This window comes from Podarcis cretensis, assembly GCF_951804945.1.
Source record: "Podarcis cretensis genome assembly, chromosome: 4".
Taxonomy (NCBI): Eukaryota; Metazoa; Chordata; class Lepidosauria; order Squamata; family Lacertidae; genus Podarcis; species Podarcis cretensis.
Genome location: NC_137173.1, coordinates 82,341,617 through 82,355,087, shown reverse-complemented (window position 1 = coordinate 82,355,087; position 13,471 = coordinate 82,341,617). Strand labels below are relative to the sequence as shown.

The 13,471-nt window shown below is 42.4% G+C and overlaps 1 long non-coding RNA gene across 3 annotated transcripts; it reads right to left on the bottom strand.

Annotated features, from left to right (window-relative positions):
• Window positions 1–3,161: 3,161 nt before the first annotated feature.
• On the bottom strand, window positions 3,162–13,042 carry LOC307214475. 3 transcript variants are annotated; one of them, XR_013838132.1, is made up of 3 exons: window positions 12,873–13,042; window positions 10,092–10,287; window positions 3,162–3,312 (listed from the first exon to the last, which is right to left on the bottom strand). It is a non-coding gene; the product is annotated as an uncharacterized lncRNA (long non-coding RNA). The 3 variants fall into 3 exon arrangements; XR_013838133.1 differs by lacking the exon at window positions 3,162–3,312 and adding an exon at window positions 6,776–7,254 and having other exon boundaries at window positions 10,092–10,304; XR_013838134.1 differs by lacking the exon at window positions 3,162–3,312 and adding an exon at window positions 6,776–7,254.
• Between the last annotated feature and the right edge of the window lie 429 nt (window positions 13,043–13,471).

The window sequence follows — 13,471 nt, the reverse complement described above, 5'->3', positions numbered from 1 at the left end:
TCATCCTCTGCTGGTAGTCCCTCGCAGTTCCTTCCACACTTTCCAGAAGGCCTTCAAACCTTCTCGAACAGATGGGGTGGGCGATGTTCAGGTGCTACTGGGGTAATTATTGAAAATTGCCTCTTACCTTCTGTCAGCAGGCCCTGGGAGCACCCTTTCTCTGAGTGGAAGTCCATTCAGGAGATCTTGGGGTCCAAACTGGTGCTGAAATGAAGCTCTATGCAAAAGGGTGATCCTCTTAATACTTGTCCTCCAAATTTCCTGTGGCCACACATCCTTCTGTTTTCACTCACTCTAAATCCATCACACTTGCATCTCCTCTTTTCTTTTTTTTAATGATATTTTATTAAGTTTTATCAAAGAAAAAAGTTACATAAAAAAACAGAGCATATAAACATTCCAACATATAAACATTTAAACATAATACAAAAAAAGAAAAAAAGAAAAAAAGATTAGAACACTAAAAAAATTCAAAAAGTTAAAAATAAAAATCCCTCTCTTTAATTTCTTACCGTTCATAAACTTATTTCCTTGATTTCCTCACACCCCCTTTCTTGTATTCCAATTTAAAATTAATTAGCAAATTCCTTCTTATTAATTTTATCCTTAATTATCTTTCTTCACGTATTGTTTCTTCCTGATTTTTATCTAATATCTATCCCTTCTTTCATGTTCTTATTTAACCTTTTTTACTAGAACCCATTCATTTCATTTCAATGTCATCAACATTCAAAAATTTTACAATGTTTTTGTAGATAGATTTTAAATTTCTTCCAGTCTTCTTCCAGTAACTCTTCTCCCTGATCTCGGATTCTGCCCGTCATTTCTGCCATTTCCATGTAGTCCATTACTTGCATCTGCCATTCTTCCAAGGTGGGTAAGTCCTGTGTCTTCCAGTGCTTTGCAATGAGTATTCTCGCTGCTGCCGTAGCATACATAAAAAAAGTTCTATCCATCTTTGACACCAATTGGCCGACCATGCCCAGGAGAAAGGCCTCTGGTTTCTTCAGGAAGGTATATTTAAATACCTTTTTCATTTTATTATAGATCATCTCCCAGAAAGCCTTAATCTTTGGGCACGTCCACCAAAGGTGAAAGAATGTACCTTCAGTTTCTTTACATTTCCAACATTTATTATCGGGCAGATGGTAGACTTTTGCAAGCTTAACTGGGGTCATGTACCACCTGTATATCATTTTCATAATATTCTCTCTTAAGGCATTACATGCCGTAAATTTAACCCCAGTGGTCCACAACTGTTCCCAGTCAGCAAACATAATGTTATGTCCAACATCTTGTGCCCATTTTATCATAGCAGATTTTACCGTTTCATCCTCAGTATTCCATTTCAACAGCAAGTTATACATTCTTGATAATATCTTAGCATTGGGTTCTAACAATTCTGTTTCTAATTTTGATTTTTCCACCTTGAAGCCAATTTTCCTATCCAAATTGTAGGCCTCTCTTATTTGAAAATAGTGTAACCAATCCCGCACCTTGTCTTTAATTTTCTCATAGCTCTGCAATTTCAATTTATCGCCCTCCTGTTCCAAAATTTCCCAATATTTTGGCCAGTTAGTCTCCATATTAAGCTTTTTCAGAGCCTTTGCTTCCATAGGTGAAAGCCAACTTGGGGTTTTATTCTCCAAAAGATCTTTATATTTAATCCAGACATTAAACAATGCTTTTCTGACAATATGGTTTTTAAACGCCTTATGCACTTTAACCTTACCATACCACAGGTATGCATGCCACCCGAATACATTATCATAACCTTCTAGATCCAAAATGTCTGTGTTCTCAAGAAGTAGCCATTCCTTCAACCAGCAAAAAGCTGCTGATTCATAATACAACTTAAGGTCCGGCAGGGCAAACCCCCCTCTATCTTTCGCATCCGTAAGTATCTTAAATTTTATTCTGGGCTTTTTGCCCTGCCAGACAAATCTAGAAATGTCCCTTTGCCACTTCTTGAAACAGTCCATCTTGTCTTTGCATCTCCGCTTTTCTTGAACTGCTGCTGCATGTGAATTGAGAAGGGCAATTCCTGCACAACTCATTATCTTCCCATGTAGTTGACAAGAAGCTATAGGATGACCTCTCTCCAATGTGGCCACCCACTGTCATTGTGCAGCTGCTAGGCTTCTACTACTTCCAGAAGCTATGAATACAAGAGGAATAAATTTTCCCCCTGCTTGTATTTATTTATAATTATTATATCTTACAATAATATTGTATAAAGAGTTAGAGACCGTGACCATCACTAAGGCTACAGTCCTAGTCATACCTGAAAATAAATCACACTTAACTCAGTGGTACTTTGAATGTAGAGGAACCAAACTATGTAATCAAAAGAATCACATGGCAAAGCATTTGGTTTACAAAGCAGATAAGAATCTCAGGTGTTTCCACCAACACTCATTAGCCTATACTGCATTGCTCAGCTCAGTGGGTGACACCAGGTGTGTGCATTGCTCCTGATTTTGTGCCTGATGATGTGAGCAGGATAACAACCTGTTCTGTTTTACAAAAGGGCAATACTCTGTTTAAAGAGCTAGCAAAGAACAGTCCTCTATCTGAAGGGTCCAAGTTGAGTTGAAAGATGAAGGACCATGAAAAGAGAGAGCAGGGCTTAAAGTTACCATCTGGACAGCAAACCGAGCAGGAACACAGCTTATCCAATCACAGTCCACTCCACTATGGTGAGAAGTAATGTGTTTTTATTTAAATTACAGTGCTTATAATACTTGCATTGTTTTAATGGAATTCTTTCTCGATTTGCAGCCATACATATTAATTAGCAATGACAAACCTTATGCTAATCTGGATCTTCCTCATCTTATGGGGTGATGAATTTCCACTTTTTGGGGGGTGATGTGTAAGTTCCCTCCCGTGTAATGTGTAGTTTTGCCTTTGACCTTTCATGTCTGTAAGTAAACTTTAGATACAGTGGTACCTTGGGTTAAGAACTTAATTCATTCTGGAGGTCCGTTCTTAACCTGAAACTGTTCTTAACCTGAAGCACCACTTTAGCTAATGGGGCCTCCCGCTGCCACCACGCGATTTCTGTTCTCATCCTGAAGCAAAGTTCTTAACCTGAGGTACTACTTCCAGGTTAGCGGAGTCTGTAACCTGAAGCATCTGTAACCCAAGGTACCACTGTATGAACCAGGAAAGCTATTCCCGAAACCGAGCAATCCAGTAGATGAGAGGAATGTGTGTTTTTTATGCAGAGTAATGGCAGCTACTATTTTCTGAACCTTCATTTTCCATTTGTAGTTTCCTTTCCTAGTGATATCAAATAGTGAAGCATGACTAAAAAAGAAAAGGAGAAACAGTTAAATGGGAAAGGGCAGGACCATGCCCTGGCATGCCAACTACAGTTTGCTGAGGGTGCTGAATGCTAACAAGCCATTATTTGCTCTAACCCCAATCAGTCACAAGGAGATAATTAATTCATGTGCTGACCATACGACCTGAATTTCTGCAAGCAATTGGGACGTAATTCCCCCCACCCCAACATGAGAACAGTAGTTCACAGTATGCAATCCTTTTCAACAACATAAATGTGCTTTATCTTGGTTTCCCAAAAGCTTGCAGAATAATGTGCATTTACAGAAATCCATATGGGTGGGTGAATAATATTTTGGCTGCAGACAGCTTTTCTTCATCATCGATGCCTACACAAAGGTTCATTTCATTAGCTTCTAAATACGTTGGGGTTACAAAGCGGGTGTTCACTTTGTCCTTTCATTTTATTTAATGTTTTTAGCATGCAGTCAAGGATCTATTTATTAAATAAAGTTTTGCTTCAAACTGCCAGATTGCTTGAAAGTATATAGTTTCATAAGCCAAATATAAAAAGTTGAGTAAAAATCACTACCATGAACTGAGCTTTTTCTTCTCTTCATCCTCATCCATATCTCCGAGTTGAGCAAGGACCCAGTTTGGGAAGAGACCATTGGTGTAGCCAGGACTTTTTTGTGGGGTCAGGCCTTTTGTTAGGGGCAGGCAGAACCTGTTTGCTCTGTATTTTTATTGCTTTTTATTCATTGGGGGGCAGCTGCCCCTCCCTGCCCCCCGGCTACACTCATGGAAGAGACAATAACCTGATGGTAGACTTCATATGGTAGGGCCCAGTAGTAGAGCATGAAAGAGCAGGAGACCTTGGAAAACCATGATCCAAAAAGCTGGGCAAGACCAGACTAGATAGGCCAATGTTGTGCTTGGTTTCTTGACTCCATAAGGCAACTTCATATAGTCACATGGCTTCCTTTGGGGAACTTGGAGGTGTCCTCCTTGACATCTAAGCCCAATTGAGTCCTCCTAACCATCTGGAAAGGGACGCGGGTGGCACTGTGGGTTAAACCACAGAGCCTAGGATTTGCTGATCAGAAGGTCGGCGGTTTGAATCCCCGCGACAGGGTGAGCTCCTGTTGCTCGGTCCCTTCTCCTGCCAACCTAGCAGTTTGAAAGCACGTCAAAGTGCAAGTAGATAAATAGGTACCGCTCCAGCGGGAAGGTAAATGGCGTTTCCATGCGCTGCTCTGGTTCACCAGAAGCGGCTTAGTCATGCTGGCCACATGACCCGGAAGCTGTACGCCGGCTCCCTCGGCCAATAAAGCGAGATGAGCGCCGCAACCCCAGAGTCGGCCACGACTGGACCTAATGGCCAGGGGTCCCCTTTACCCTTTACCTTTAACCATCTGGAAAAGGGGCAATGGCAGTTTGTGGCAGTGGTGTCCTCTCAGTGGTTGTGGCAGTCTAAGCCACCATGTTGTGCACCTCACTTCCTATGACCTTCCCTTCAACCTTCCCCATGCAATCGCATAAAGCCTGCATCATGGCCATCATTTCCTTAATTTCTATTTTAGGCCCATGCTTGGCCCTCTGTCGATGATGAGAGCTGACTTTTTGCCAGCCCATGTTTGTCAAACACCTCCCCCGTCTGTTTCCATTTTGATGGCAAGCTAACTATGAACATTAAGAAGAGCCCCTGCTCTGTTAGATCCCTCTAACCCAGCATTTTGTTCCCACAGTGGCCACCTAGATGCCCGTGGGAACCCTACAAGCAGAAGCTGAAAGCAACAGCACTCTGCCCCACTCCCCACAATTTCCAGCAATTGGTTTTCAGAAGTTTACTGACCGTGGAGGTAGAACAAAGCCAGACCATCCAAGTTTACCTATTTTCCAGGGACAGCCTGGTATTTACAGAAACTTTCCTGGTTTCTGATTTGATCCTGGAATGTACCGCTTTTCCTTAGGACGTCCCTATTTTCATTGGAGGGTATGGAGTTATGCGACCCCTGAGCCAAGGAGATAAGTGACCATGCAACCTTTAGAAGACACCTAAAGGCTGATAGGGAAGGGGTTTTTTTAATGTTTAATTTATATATATATATATTTATATACGTTGGAAGCAACCAAGAGCGGCTGGGGCCACCCAGTCAGATGGGCAGGGTATTATTTATTTATTTAGGACGTCCCTATTTTCATATGAGAGATGTTGGAGGCTATGCAAAGCCATTGTGGCTATGTCCCCAAATGCTTTGCTTCTAAGTCCCCCCAGACTTCCTTGTAATTAAAGATAGATGGATACATAGAGATAGATAGGTAGGTAGATAGATATGAATCTGCTGCCTAGTTTACTTATATTATGTGCCTGAGGGGCAGTGACTTTGCTTAGAGGTCCTACTCTCTTCCAGAAGCTTCCACCCTTTCCCTTTAAAATCCGTCGAGTCCATTTACCTGCTGCTGTTCTAGCCAACAGAGTTGCTGGGGAAATAAAGAAGTGACTTCTAATGAGTTTTAGAATTTGCCTTCAAGGTGACGACGCTATGCTAGAGTAGCTTTAAGGTCACGCCAAGTGGGAAACAATTGATGGATGAGATATAATAACGGAGACAAGCTTTCATTTCAAATCTGAGAATAACTCAAAATGTCCACCCTTTAATTACTTTTGTCAAAACACATATTTTAGATGCTATCGGTTCACGCTAATATTGGGAAACAGTATGAAAAATCGAGAACTCTGAATGTTTTTCTCCCCTTTAATGACACGGCAGCATTATATTTTCCAATAGGCTGGTTGCTGAGAATTTATGGTTGCAGGTGCCCTCGTCAGACTTAACTTTATTCAGGTTTATTAAACATTTATTTTCTGCTGAGGGGGAAAGTATTGAAAATGGGATTTATTTTTAAAAATTAATTGTATGAAATGATACTAAGAGGATAACACTAAACATGTCACTAAAATTGAAAACATTTCCTCTGAAGGACATTACTCTTTTTTATTTTGCCATCAAATGGCACTCTAAAATATTTTTGATATTGCAGGCATCTAATGCAATTAAAAGTTAGCTCATTGCATAAAATAGCTGTGGAAATTGACAGAAGTGCTACAGGGGTGAATGATTGGGTGTCTTTTTTTGAAAAATGATGTGGCAAAGCTAGAGAAAATAAAGCATTGGGCAAGAAGTATTTGAATAATAAAGCATTCTCAATGATGCTATATTTTAAAAATGACTTTCCAGCCTATTCCTCTGAAGAGAACTATTTCAAAGAGACCTGACTGGATTATGTGCTGCTTGTGAAAGCCACTACCAGCACTGACCTTAGTGGGACAGTTTCTCTAAGTTATGTCCACTAACTTTGGGAAGGGGGAAAAAATGCCCTGTGACTGCTGCAGTGCTGGAAACACTCAGTGCTTAACCCTGTGTATACCAAGAAACGTGTGAGGGAAACCTGATTGGCAATATTAGTCAACAAATCATCTTTTCTCCATCAGTGCTCTGTCACTTTTAAGGAGCAGTTTTAAGTAGGGTGCTGACATGATGGTGTCATTTTATTCTCTTTATACTGTGTTTTTATGACCATGCTTGGCAGATAGTGGTTCTTCTGGGCTTGTGGATTTTAATATTTTGGGGTTTAAGATTTTGAAAACTGCATTTTGTATTGTTAGCAAATGCTACGTTTGTGACAAGATTTTTCTAAAGCATGAGAGATGTAAAATAAGCTGATTTTGAAAAAGATTTTTATCAATCAAAGAACCTAATTTAGCCAAAGTGAACAATTTTTAAATCTTGGTGATTTCTGTGGGATAACTTTTAAGTCTTTTTTTTTTTTTTTACTCCCATTGAAATCAGTGGGATTTGGCTGGATCATACCTAGAATTTCCTGTTTATTTGAACAGTTTTTTTCAGTTACTCTTGATTTTTCCCTTTCCAAGTTGGAAATTTGGCTACTTCATTTTCAAAACTGAAATAAAACAAAATTTAGAGCAATTACTATTTGGATTGGAAAATGAATTATGCATGTATGCAATCTAGGATATGCATTATATAGAGAAAGAGACATGAATAATGAAAACCTCATTTCTACAAAGGATAGATATTTTGGGCTGGCATATTCTGCAAAGGGAAAGTAATTACAACTTATTTTCTGCCCCCAAACCATCAGAATCTAGTACTAGGTAGATACCTATAAACCGAGATTTGAGCAGACATATAACCTCTTTCTACTAAAGCCAAAAGTTCCAGCATTGACTGATAAAGTTACATTTTCACTACCCAATCAAAGAATACTATTGCATTCTGCAAAAAAATAAAACAAACATTTTATATGCATATAAATGCAATTGCTTTTAAAATATTGAAAAAGTTATGATCCTGGATCAGACTGTTGATAGTTTTGAGAAAATTTCTAGTACAAATATTTGTATTATTTCCAACATAGATACTCTGATATGTAGTTATAAGTGGCTGGGTAAGCCACAGGTAAAAATATTACAGTCATGCTGCTTAAACTTACCACTTAGATTCTAGACAGTGGTGGCTGGTGCTGACAATTCCTAAAGTTGGTTACTCAGCTGCAAGTCCCATAAATCAAATGAGCCTACCCTCAAGTAAGTGTGTGTTGGATCACAGCTGTGCAGCTCAAACATGGATATATTTACTTTGAACTAAGGCTCTCTTACTTCAAGGACACATACTCCCCAGTCTGTGTATGTAGGATAGCAGTCTTACAGATTTAATTGCCTGGGTTTTATGATAATCTTACAGCATGCCTTTCCTGGCATAAGCTTCTCGATTTAGCATCTTCATCAAATGAGAAGTGTTTATGGCCTTATGCAGAACAGTTGGTCTTTGTTCTTACCTTTCAGGTAAGTGCAAGGACCGATCCATTTCTGGCGTTTAGCTTGGCTGCTGGAAGAAGGCAGATCCCTTAAATTGCCTGTCTGGAGATCTGACCAAGCAACTGAATCGAACATTCGCCTTCATGTGGCACTACTACACTGCAGCCATAGGTTCTTCATTTCCTGGTGCTCCTTTGGAAGATGTTAGACTGATAGCCACAGTGGAGCAGGGCTTTTTCACAAGTGTGGAATTGTGTCCTAAGACAGGGCCATAAGGTTCAGAGTGACTGTTATGGTTAAAGGATTTTTATTCTACCCAAGTCCTTAGGGCAGAAGCAAGTATCTCATTCTTACCACTCTGTTTTTACCATTACTTTTCTGACACACTTTTAATAATATCATTATTTGCAGCAGATGTTAAATGCACAGACCTTTATCCAGCAATGCATGGGTGTAGTTGCTGGGTGTAGCTTTGTCATTCAGCTGCATCAGTCAGCTGTTGGGTGGGGTGGACACACATGGAAGGAGGGAGAGGAGGTGGCTTATGTGCCAGTGGCCTTCTCTCTTCCATCCATGTAATCCAAAGGCCTGCTGCTGTCCAGAAAGAATGGAAGGGGGTGAGCGCAGCAAAGGCCTTGCAAGGAACTCCAGGCAGCCCAGGGAGCAGCCAGGGAGCCATTTTGATCTGATTTAGGGCAAGGGCAAGGGATGCGGGTGGCGCTGTGGGTTAAACCACAGAGCCTAGGACTTGCCAATCAGAAGGTTGGTGGTTCGAATCCCCGCAACAGGGTGAGCTCCCGTTGCTCGGTCCCAGCTCCTGCCAACCTAGCAGTTCGAAAGCACATCAAAGTGCAAGTAGATAAATAGGTACCACTCCGGCGGGAAGGTAAACAGCGTTTCCATGTGCTGCTCTGGTTCGCCAGAAGCGGCTTAGTCATGCTGGCCACATGACCCGGAAGCTGTCTGCTGACAAACGCCGGCTCCCTCAGCCTATAGAGCGAGATGAGCGCACAACCCCAGAGTCGGTCACAACTGGACCTAATGGTCAGGGGTCCCTTTACCTTTACCTTAGGGCAAGGGGGTAATCTGATGTGGAACGGAGCAAATTAGCTGTCTGGTACCATGGCATGCCTCTGGAGGCACACTCGCACCTGCAGGCACCACAGTGGCAACCCCAAGATTATCCTGTTTTATGCTTGCTGCTGCTCATGTCAGTGAGAACATGCTGAGAAGCAGAAACGTCTATAACAAAAGCCCTCTTCAGGTTTTCAAAGTAAATGTGGGATACAGGACGGCAGGTGTTGCGCGTACAACCCCAACCTCATCAAGACCTTTTCATGTCAAGTGGGAACATCTGAGGGGGCCTCTGAACCATGTCCAGCTGGATGCTCCACATGATCAGGAACCTTGAGTTATCTGGGCTCCAGATTGTCTGGGCGCTTTAAAATATGGTCACCTGAATGTTCAATAGATGCCCCCCTCAGAACTTCCCACTTAATACTGGAAGGTGAGCGTAGTGCACAATGGATGGAGACACTGGGTACAGGGTTGATGTGGCCCATCTCTGCCACCCCACACTCTCCTCAACAGTGTGGTGTAGTGGTTAAGAGCGGTAGACTAGTAATCTGGAGAACTGGGTTCATGTCTCCGCTCTTCCACATGCAGCTGCTGGGTGACCTTGGGCAAGTCACACTTCTCTGAAGTCTCTCAGCCCCACTCACCTCACAGAGTGTTTGTTGTGGGGGAGGAAGGGAAAGGAGATTGTTAGCCGCTTTGAGACTCCTTCGGGTAGTGATAAAGTGGGATATCAAATCCAAACTACTCTTCTTCTTCTTCTTCTTCTTCTTCTTCTTCTTCTTCTTCTTCTTCTTCTTCTTCTCACACGTTGTTTGAATACCAGAATTGCACTTATGTTTCAGTATTAAATCACTGGCAAAAAAAAAAATTAGGTTATTATTACCTCAGATTGTTTGACAATTTACAGTTGTATGTCTCCAGTGGGTGGCGGAGTAGGAAATTTGTAAGTACAGGTGCAGGTGTGGTGCAGGTGCAACAGCAGAGCCAAGTTGTAATTACTTTCCCTTTGCAGCAACCGATTGGTCCAGCCCATTTCTCAGCCTTTCCTCCACTTCTACAGTCACCCTTCCCTCAAATATCTGTGAAACCATAAGCTCTGTGACATGCAAATAAGAATGAACTGAAATATTTATATGGATGATGAGAATCTTCCTACCTTGGATACAGTTTTTTAAAATTAATAAGGTATATAAACCCACAAACTCCTTGGAATGAGGCATCTTATAATGAAACAGCGTCATTCGATAGCTCCACCCAGGGATAAACTTGCACACTGCTCACTTCTTCACTGGTAGGGACCTTGCTGTGATTACAAACTGAATGATCTAAACAATGACAACAATTTATTTATACTCTGCCCATCTGGCTGGGTTGCCCCAGCCACTCTGGGTGGCCTCCAACACACATAAAAGCACCAAAGTCACAGTAACTTTAAAATAAACAACTTATATCAAATAAAGCAATATTCAATAATCCATTAGAATCGACATAAATGGTAAACAGTAAAAATAAACATCAGCAACTTACAAAACCATTTTGTAACTTTTAAGATGGAACAGAGAAGGCATTGTATAAACATAAATAGATTGGGCTGTACCTGGGAGAAAAATACTGTAGACTTGCCCAGCTGTGACCAGCTTCGGGTCAAAATGCACACATTAATTTAGTCTTGTAGCCACCCTTTTCCACTGTTTGCCCATACATTGCTGTTTGGCCTTATCTCAACTAGTTGGCACCTGTTGACAGGTTGGGCCAATCATCTGTGAAGTCCTGGTTGCCAAGTGACTTGGTGCAAGTTTGAAAGACATTGCCCTCAGCTGTGATGGGCTGTGCTATGGGACATGAATCTGTGATGTTTGAAAAAAGTGTGCTTGGCTATCCAATTTAGAACCCATAGGTGATATTTAAGTTCTATGAAGAGTAAAGATAAAGGTAAAGGACCCCTGACAGTTAAGTCCAGTCGCGAACGACTCTGGGGTTGCAGCGCTCATCTCGCTTTACTGGCCAAGGGAGCTGATGTTTGTCCACAGACAGTTTTTCCGGGTCATGTGGCCAGCATGACTAAGCTGCTTCTGGCGAACCAGAGCAGTGCACGGAAACAACGTTTACCTTCCCGCCGGACAGTACCTATTTATCTACTTGCACTTTGATGTGCTTTCGAACTGCTAGGTTAGCAGGAGCTGGGACTGAGCAACGGGAGCTCACCCTATCGTGTAGATTTGAACCACCAACCTTCTGATTGGCAAGCCCTAGGCTCTTTGGTTTACACCACAGTGCCACCCGCAGAATAGACACATTGAAATGAAGGAGCATAACTTGTTGTTGTTGTTGTTTAGTCATTTAGTCGTGTCCGACTCTTCATGACCCCATGGACCAGAGCACGCCAGGCACTCCTGTCTTCCACTGCCTCCCGCAGTTTGGTCAAACTCATGCTGGTAGCTTCGAGAACACTATCCAACCATCTCGTCCTCTGTTGTCCCCTTTTCCTTGTGCCCTCCATCTTTCCCAACATCAGGGTCTTTTCCAGGGAGTCTTTTCCAGGGAGTCTTCCAGGAGCATAGCTAAGGCCCAGTAATTCCCATGGGTCTACTCTAAGTCAAACTTAGTTGAATACCATCCCACGTGTGGGTCTCACCCAACAAACCCCATCAGTGAAAGCTCTGTGGAAGAACTTCCACTTCTATGGCAGGGCTTTTGGGCTCCTCCCCCTGCAGTTGAGTCAGGGGGTTGGGATAATTCCTCCCAGAATGGCACATGAGGAAGGACATGGTGTATTGTTATTTCTGGCGAGCTGGAATGCTAGCACAGATGGAACAACTGGAAGAGGGTGAAACTGAATCCCACCCCATCTACTGAAATCCAGTCCAACATACTTGTTCCCTGTATCTGTGCAGTTCATCAGCTCTGTTGTGGGAAAGCATTAAACACCTGCAGGAATGCTGTGCCACAGTTTCTAAAATGTACAAATGTGTTAAGTCTCACCGCTACTCCCTTTTTGATGATCATTATAATTGCTAGTCGCTTGGCAAGTAAGGAATCTCCCAGCGACCTACAAAAATTTTAAAGCATTAACCATCCTCTGCTAAGTTATTTTTATTTTTTAACCTTCAGCCTGGAAAGCTCTGTTGGTTAGAGTGTGATGCTGATAATGCCATGGTTGCAGGTTCGATCCCTGTTTGGGACAACTGCGTATTCCTGCTTTGCAGGGGGTTGGACTAGATGATCCTCAGGGTCCCTTCCAACTCAACAATTCTATGTTTAAATAAAAAAGAATAATACATTACCCTAAAAAACCCCAGAATATCCCATCAAACTGACCAGCAGCAGGGTGGAAAAGCACTGCTTACTTGGCTTCCTAACATGGAGGTTGCTGCAGGTGTGGTGCAGGTGCAACAGCAGAGCCAAGCCAACTCTCATGCTGCTGTGCCCACACTGCAGTGACCTCCCCCTGCCCCCTGCCCCCTGCCTCTCCCTTCTTCCTTCTCCCTCTCAGTTGCTGGCAGCAGCCTCCCCGTTGGGAAGCCAGATGAGCAATGCTCCCCAATCCTGCTCTGCCAGCCGCAATAAAAACAGACCCAACAAAACAGCCGCACAAACATATAATCAGTAAGCAGTGAAATCATGACAATCTGTCAAATGCCTGGGAGAAGAGATACATATTTACCTGGCTCTGAAATTAACGTTTCGCCAGGCAGACCTCGCTGGGGACAACATTCTATTTGTCAAAGTCTTCTACCTTCCTTGTGTACTGCTTATGGAAATGTAGAGGGTCTGAAATGTGAAAAATATAAAACACTCAGAAAACATAAATAGTAACGGCCACAACCTGAGCTTGCAGCAAGGCATTCTGATTTGAAACCCTGTACCGGAATTCCCATTGTTCATTCTTCTTAGCAACCAAGTTATGATACTCGTAAATGAGTAATCATTCTTGGCCAGTCATAGCTCAAGACAAGGGGATATTTGTTTAGTGAGCCCTTAGTTAATTGATTAACTCCTCAAGCGCAGACTCATGTAGTGGTTGATAAGGGAAGAAAGTGCATCCAGGGAGATGGGAGCCGCACCAGCAGCTGTTATCAAAGGGACTGGGGTTGCCTATAGACAAAAGCAAATTATCACTTTAGATCTGTGTAGCTGTATGTGCAATGACAACTGTGAGTTTTAAAAGGAAGGTACTAGCAAAATAAGAGGATAAGCAATCCTTTGAACCTGGCTGGGGTGGAGTGGTGGATGGGGACCTAAACCAATACCATGACCAGGGGT